Here is an 8673-nt window from a genome sequence, read left to right as displayed (position 1 = left end):
ATTTACAAAGGAAGGGAAATGCAAATCTAATTGAAATGAGATAATGTGCAGACCAGAGTTACTTAAGCAAAGTAAAACATGGTGGGGAAAGACTCTGATAATTAATTCTGAAATACTGTGATTAGCTATGCCTGTAATTTGGGAAACAGATTCACATTTATATTTGTGTTCACCAGATTGTGATTTTAAATTGTGTGTGTGTGTGTCATCACTCCAACCTCATTAACATTTCTTTCTACAGTTAAAAAAAATGCTTAACAGAACAAGAGTAAACAAGGAAAGATGTGTTTTAGTTCACAGTTTTAGAGTTCTCAGTCTCCATGGCACCAGAAGTTTGAACAGGGCATCATAGTGGTGTCATAGGCATGAATCCGAATCCGAAGAATATCCAACGAAGTCTGACAAGGACAAAACAAAAACAAAAACAAAACATTAAAAAACCTGGAATAGGGACATGGTTAGATTTCTGTCTCTTCCCCGCCACCGCCTCCCATCCTCCCCCCCCCCAATTAAGTCCCCCTCCCTCGTCAGCCCAAAGAGCAATCAGGGTTTCCTGCCCTGTGGGAAGTCCAAGGACCACCCACCTCTATCCAGGTCTAGTAAGGTGAGCATCCAAACTGCCTAGGCTCCCCCAAAGCCAGTACGTGCAGTAGGATCAAAAACCCATTGCCATTGTTCTTGAGTTCTCAGTAGTCCTCATTGTCCGCTATGTTCAGCAAGTTCGGTTTTATCCCATGCTTTTTCAGACCCAGGCCAGCTGGCCTTGGTGAGTTTCCGATAGAACATCCCCATTGTCTCAGTGTGTGGGTGCACCCCTCGCGGTCCTGAGATCCTTGCTCATGCTCTCTCTCCTTCTGCTCCTGGTTTGGACCTTGAGATTTCTGTCTGGTGCTCCAATGTGGGTCTCTGTCTCTGTCTCCTTTCATCGCCTGATGAAGGTTAATATTCAGGAGGATGCCTATATGTCCTCTTTGGGCTGACGAGGGAAGGGGACTTGATTGGTGGAGGGGGGAAATGGGAGGCGGTGGCGGAGAAGAGACAGAAATCTTTAATAAATAAATAAATTAATTATTAAAAAAATAGAAACAGGGACAGCTTATTAAGAAAGGAAAAACACTATTAAAAATGAAAGTTGGCTAGAAAGCTGGGGGACAAGTATACACTCAAAAGCATCAGGTCACTTCATGACGTAGGTTATCCACATAGTGCCCAATGTTCCTGTATTTGTCGGTTGAGGTCTTTTCTCTGGCATTTTCTGCTGTATGGAGCCCAGGTTGGGGAAGTGTTTCTAATCCTCTACTGACTGGATTCTTTTCATATTTCAGTCTTGATGCTCCTCCATTTCCTGTTCTGCTACAATAGTAGGAGTATATAGTAGGGGAGCATTCTCACTTCTTGAAGACATGGTGTGGAGTAATAAGTTGCTAGAGGTAACAAGAGACTTGGCATAACCTTAAAGGAAATGGTCCCAGTGACCAGCTTCTTCCAGGTAGGCCCTACTTCCATTTGAACATTACTCAAATCAGGACCCCCAACCAGTTCGAGTCCAAGAATTCAATACATGAGCTTATGGAGGACATTTCATATCCAATTCATAATAATATATGCAAGAAAATAGTCACATGTATGTTGCCATCTTTATTTCTAAGTGTGTTGCCACATGTATAACTTTTGGCTGTGAAAGTTTTACTCATACATTTTTGGGTGGTCACATCAAGTGCTATCACTTGCAATGTAGATTTTGCCACACTCTTCAAGTTGATCAAGGTTTAGAGCATTCTTTATAATAAAAGACATTTTAATCATATTTGATAAGATATGCTTAAAGAATATATTTTGACTTCTGCTAGTAATCAATGTAATTAAGTGTGTGTGTGTGTGTGTGTGTGTGTGATGCCTTTGAAAGTCTTGTGCCCACATAACAGATCTGTGGAAGAATACCCATTTTACAGTTCTAGTATTAGATATTTATCAGCTCTCAAGTTTGTCTATTATTTCCACTGGGTAATTCAAAACACAAGTGCTGGGGAGATTTTGTAGGTGACTATAAATTCTGAGCTTTTGTAAATGTCATTCATTTTGTTTCTGGAGAACATAAGAAAAAGAGTGTTTCTTCATGGAATTATTTATTTATTTACTGAAAAGAAAAAAAAATTCCGCTTCCTCCCAGCCTCCCATTTCCCTACCCCACCTCCCGCCCCTCTACCCCTCCCCCCACTTTTCTCCTCCTTCCTCTCCAGTCTGAAGAGCAGTCAGGGTTCCCTGCCCCGTGGAAAATCCAAGGTCCTCCCCGCTCCATCCAGGTCTAGGAAGGTGAACATCCAAACTGGTTAGGCTCCCACAAAGCCAGAACATGAAGTAGGATCAAAACCCCGTGCCATTGTCCTTGGCTGCTCATCAGCCCTCATTGTCCGCCATGTTCAGAAAGTCCGGTTTCATCCCATGCTTTTTCAGTCACAGTCCAGCTGGCCTTGATGAGCTCCCAATAGATCAGCCCCACTGTCTCAGTGGGTGGGTACACCCCTCGTGGTCCTGACTTCCTTGCTCATGTTCTCCCTCCTTCTGCTCCTCATTGGGACCTTGGGAGGTCAGTCTGGTGCTCCAGTGTGAGTCTCTGTCTCTATTTCCATCCATCGCCAGATGAAGGTTCTATGGTGATATGCAAGATATTCATCAGTATGGTTATAGGATAGGGTCATTTCAGGTTCCCTATCCTTAGCTGCCCAAGGAACTAACTGGGGACATCGCCCGGGGCACCTGGGAGCCACTCTAGGTTCGAGACTCATGCCAACCCTAAGATGGCTCCCTTAACTAAGATATGTGCTTCCCTGCTCCCCTATCCAACCCTCCTATATTCCAATCATCCTGTTTCCCCAAGTTCCCCCCATCCTCCCCTTTTCACTTTTCTCTCCCCCTCTCCCCTTGCCCCCATCCCACCCCACCCCAAGATCCCAGTTTTTTGCCCGGCATCTTGTCTACTTCCCATAGCCAGGAGGATAACTATATGTTTCTCTTTGGGTTCACCTTCTTATTTAGCTTCTTTAGTATCACAAATTACAGACTCAGTGACCTTTATTTATGACTAGAAACCAATTATGAGTGAGTACATCCCATGTTCATCATTTTGGGTCTGGGATACCTCACTCAGGATAGTGTTTTCTATTTCCATCCATTTGCATGCAAAATTCGAGAAGTCATTGTTTTTTACAGCAGAGTAGTACTCTAATGTGTATATATTCCACACTTTCTTCATGGAATTTTAAATATGTGAATCTAATTCATTTTCTATATTGTCCTATTCTTGCTAGACATTATGTCTGTTCCCTTGACTCTGACTTTTAGTGAGGATGTCATTCTCCCAAAGCCCAGACACTTGCCTTTACAGGTTTCCTCCTCTACTCACTGAAATTCTCTAGTGCCTTCCAATTATCCTGCACAGCCCTCAAGCATGTGTTCATGCCTTTCCAAAGGAAAATGCAAATGTTTTGAACCTGCAGAGAGCTCAGATTTGCTTGAGTTGTATTTCAGCAGCGGCAAGTTCTTCTTAATACCTTTTCTTTTCATCAATGTTCTGTTCCTCTAAAGTGTTCATAAAGTCTACCAACTTGAGATGCCTGACAGAGATGTGCTATTGAGAGGCACTCTAAAAAAGTAAAGACACTGTTTCTTCTTCTGGGGAGGGGAAGAGGGAAGAGGGGAGTGTATTTCTACTGTCTTCCTGGGAGTAAAATTTTATTAGATAGTTATCTGTAGAAGGGCTTTGAAGTAAGCGTAGTCAACTTATGTCAGTGAGCATAAATATATTTCATCCAAAAGGCATCAATGTATTGTGGGTAGATAAAAATATTGATTTCCAAATAGAACTTGGGAGATGCCCAGAGAGTTTAGAATTACTGGTGCCATCCCATGGTTGTTGGGCCATGGTGAACGTGTGGATGCTGGACAGCATCCAATTCAACTGAGATGGTCTCCACATTTATGCTTGTTTTCTTCTTTTTAAAGCTCCGCTTCCTCATAAGATTTATAGAAAGGAAGCTAAATTTATTTCGAAAACCACTGGATCCTTTGAACATTTTTGGTTGCTGTCTTGATTTTTTTTATTCTTTACAGCTGGTAGAATATTTGCTCCAAGCCTCTTACTATAGCTGGGGTCCTTTGTGACATTGAGGTTTTGTGTGTAACAATTAATAAAGATGCCACCTGCAAGGGCTAATGACACTAAATGAAGATGTAAGGTTTAGGAATAGGTGAAGGAAGGAACTGCTCAGTCCCTGCTGTCATGCAAATGTCCTTGATAATGAACAAAGGGGAACAAAATTGCAGTTCATGGCTATATTGAAACAGAATTACTCCTATCAAGAATGCTTTCTAAGGTTTCCTAAGGCTTTCAATCAGCAAGCCCCTTTTATTTTCAACCACAAAATGGGAAAAAAAAATGTAGCTTCTTTTCTCTCTTTTTCCCACCTTTCAAGAAATCCAACTATTGTTGAGTCACCTCAGCTTCCACCGAAAAGGGAAATGCCATCCCTTTGTAGCCTCAATGCAGGAGACTTATGATGGAGGAAAAAGAGTAGTGGAAATGGATCATAACAGCATTGGCTTTAATATTTTCTTCATTTTTACAATGTTCTGCCTTGCTTGACATGTTTACTTTACAAACACTTATATTCCTGGCTCAGAGTTGCTCTCTGAACACCATGGTGCACAATTAATGTCAAGGTAGAGGCGATTATGCTGCAAATGTTGCTCCCTGGGCTCTGAAAAGCATTTAAAAAGCCAATTTAGGTCACACATGGTTCAGTCTCTAAGAAATCTTTCTTAATTGTTCAGCTAAAGAGAACGCATCCAGGCGTTTATTAACAGGCATTCCAATGAGCTGTGAATCCTAGGGTGTGTGAAAGTGCCAAAGAGAGAGCAGAGAGTCTCACGGAGTGCTGTGGGGAGGGTGGTTGTGGTAGAAGAGAGGGACCCCAAGCAGGTCATTTTTAAACAAGCCGCACAGAATTCTAAGAAAATCAGCAGAACAAAGAGCACAATTTCGCTAAAAAGCCTACGACAAATTGTGGATTGTTTTACCAAAGAAAACTGCCCATATTTTCTTTATGCCAGTAGCTTCTGAGATTTAGATTGCATAGACCATGTCAGGCTAGGAATCATATACAAGGCCTGTTTTTAAATGGACCGTTTCTTTTGTGTTTTGGGTCAGTGTTGTTTTTCCTGACTCAGCTGCTGCCTAGGGGAGTCAGAGTGACAAAGCTCTCAGACTGGCTAATGAAGTCAATATGATGAAAAGAACTCAAGCTTCTTGTGGCATGGATAGTTCTTAAGGTAGGGTCTAGAACTTGTGCAGTCCTAATGGTGGCCATCAATGGTGGTTCCTGGGAGGGAAGGAAGGGAATGGATATTTTCAGATTTGTCATCTGCCCAGAGGACTACATCAGTAGTCCTTAGATTAGGAGAGCTCTAGATGGCTCTTCTCTTTCATGGTTGACCCCTTAGCTTCCAAACTTCACTGTGTGATGTTCAAGGTTTGCTAGACATTTCATTGAAATTATGAATGAACAAAATGAATGCTTCTCATATAGAAACACAATAAAGAAGCAGAACTTAGGACTGGGATTGCTCCACAAGGGATGTGATGAGGGATTCTCCCAGGCTGAACTGGTAAAGACGATAGGGAAGCTGCAGAGGAAGGAAGAAACTGTCCTGCTTTACTTCCATTTGTCTGAAAGGCTTTGACCATGGTACCACATACTTGTCTTCCATTCATGCTACGGAGCATTTATTTTACTTTTAATTTAAAATTAGTCTTTGAAAGTTAGTGTACCATGGTGGCACAAGCTTTGAATCCAAACACTCGGGAGGCAGAGGCAGAGGCAGGCTGATCTCTTCGAGTTCAAGATAACCTGGTCTATAGAGGAAGTTCCAGGGCAGCCAGGGTCGTTAGACAGAGAAACCCTGTCTCAAAACAAAAACAAAAACAAACCAAAACAACAACAATAACAAAAACCAATAAAAAGTAAGTGTGCAAGATAATGGGTTTAATTATGGCATTTTGGAAGCATTTAATATTCCATTATTGTCCTAAGGGTCACAGAGAAATATTTGTTGGTTCTTAGTGTCCTTAATAAAACATAATTTTAAAACACTGAAGACATTGGACATGTAAAGCTGGATCTGACCTGAAAGCCTCTTTCCTTTTTTTCTTTTCCTCAGAGGTCTAGCTTTTATGTTTCCAAATAATGCTATACAGGCTGCTGAGGGAAGGAAGCAATTAAACTGCTCTACCTGACCAGGTGTGGTGGCACACACCTTCAATCCAAACACTTGAGTCAGTGGCAGGCAGATCTCTGTGAGTTCAAAGCCAGCCGGTTCCACAGAGGGAGTTCCAGAAAAGCCTGAGCTACTTATCAGGACCCTGGCTCAAAAAACCTAACTAAGCCAAACTACACCAAACCAAACCAAACCAAACCAAACCACACCAAACCAAACCAAACCAAAAAGCAGTCTTACCCAAGTAACCTGAACATAAAGGGTAAGAAGTGTTACACAACAGTGGTGACCAACAGCTGTTTAATTGGACTTAAGACCCCCTCAACAGAAGGGGAATCATACCTGCTTCTACTACCTAGCCAGCTTCCCAGAGCTTGTGAGGTCATGGGATGTAGAAATGAATCTACTATTGCCTCCTTTCTTGCCCAGCATCATTTGTACAACATGTTAAATCTTATCATACCCACATGTAAGTGTAGCGCTGACCACTCGTCAAAGAAGCTTCTCTGTACAACAGAGACCATTACAGAAAATTGCAGCTGGTCACAGTTCAGTCATTAATGGGTCATGGGGAGCCCAACCCCGATGGACAAATCTACATCAGCTTCTGAATCTTCAGCTCAGGGAAACCACATGGAAGAGGGTGCAGAAAGATTGAAAGAGTCAGAAGACCAAGAAGTCAGCTGTGAACCAGTCTCTTTTAGAAGTGGCTGTGTAAACAACACCAGAACAAAAGCCATATTGTCTACATGTAAACTGGGGACTGGGAAAAGTTTCACAGGATCCCACCTCCAGCCAAAGACCTGCAGGCAATGACTGACTGCTGGGAGAAGAAGAATTAAGCCTCTTCTAGAGATGGGCTTCCTTATTGGCTGTCTAATGTAGAATGGTCAGTCTCGAAACCACATACACATAAACAACCAAAATGGAGTCAGGAATTTTGATTTAATACATTTGTGCACATACACACTCATACACCTAACAAATGTAATCAAATAAAAAGAGGATTTCAAGTTGAGAATAAGAGGGCATAGAAGGGATTAAAGAAAAGGTAAATTGAAAGGGTTGGAGGGATAAAAGATTGAGTGGAAGTGACATAATTTTATTTAAATTAAAATAATAAAAATAAAATTTAAAATAGTTTTTATTCTCTTTGAGCCAGATTGTCTGTGTTGCAATTACTTAGCTCTACTGTTGTAGCAGTAACTACCTGATAGCTAGCTAGACAGCATAGAAATGAATGGGACAAGCCTGTGTTCCGATAAAACTTTATTTGCAAAATCAAGAATTAGAGGCTAGAGTTAGCCTATGGGTTGGTTCAATGACCATAAAACAGAATAAAGCCAAAATTAAAATCAGTATTTGTAATTCTATCTATATTTTTCTAAAATACCCATATATTTCCATTTCTGAATAAAAACATATAATGATATATTTTGTAAATCTGTTATGATGATGGAATTTGCAGTTGTGGTGACCATGGTTCTCTTTATTCCATTCTTTAGGCAGTTTTGATAAATAAACCACAGAGACTATCCAATGCACTTATAATACACTGCCTGGTACTTAGTGAGGGCTTCATAAGCATTACTTCATTATTATTGTTCTTGTGCAGAGAAACTTGGCATTATTGTAATTTTCACTGTTTCTAATTTACTTCTAAGACAATGTGAATTGGATAATTAAGTTTTGTAGAATAAACTTGGCTGAAAAGGAAACTTTTGTTACATTGGGTTGGCCCAAGATCAAGAACGCACACTTTTGGATTTCCAAACTTCTCTGGTAGAGAGAGAGAGAGAGAGAGAGAGAGAGAGAGAGAGAGAGAGAGAGAATGGGTATTTGTAAATTATGTTCATCTAGAGTGCAGGAATTAAGTTGAATGGAGTGGATTGAAGCATCAGACACATAAATAGATCCTCTTTGTTATTCCAGAGAGTTACTGGAAGAGGAAAGTGAGAGTGACTGAGATGATGCTCTAGCCTGGCCACGCCTGAGATAGCCCCTCGCCTCATCTCTTGCTCGAGTGAGCTTTTGAGCTATTCAGTGTAAGTCAAACCATTTTCACTTGTCTCATTTCCCTTCCAGTGGAGGGTGGAGGTAAGCTTTGGATGGGAGCTTGATTTAAAACAGAACTGTCTTGCCATGTTCCATAGGCAGGAAAAAAATGTGAGCACAGATTTTTCTTGTCCCTAAGGAGCCTGTGGAGTTGGCCCCCAATCCAGAGAAGAAGCTGGAAGGCCCAGCACCGCTGATGCTGATTCATTGAGGAAGTGTACTCCGCAGAGGCAAGCCATCCGTCATTTCTCACTTGCTGGCTTTTCTCTCCCCAGATGACTCTATAATGTCCAAGTTGCACATACTAGTCTGCATCAGCCCAGGGGAAACAAATGGCACCCCTTA

Source organism: Microtus oregoni, unplaced genomic scaffold (genome assembly GCF_018167655.1).
Source record: "Microtus oregoni isolate MIOR12 unplaced genomic scaffold, Mior012 000043F_ref0000047, whole genome shotgun sequence".
Taxonomy (NCBI): Eukaryota; Metazoa; Chordata; class Mammalia; order Rodentia; family Cricetidae; genus Microtus; species Microtus oregoni.
Note: the sequence above shows the minus strand (reverse complement) of the source record.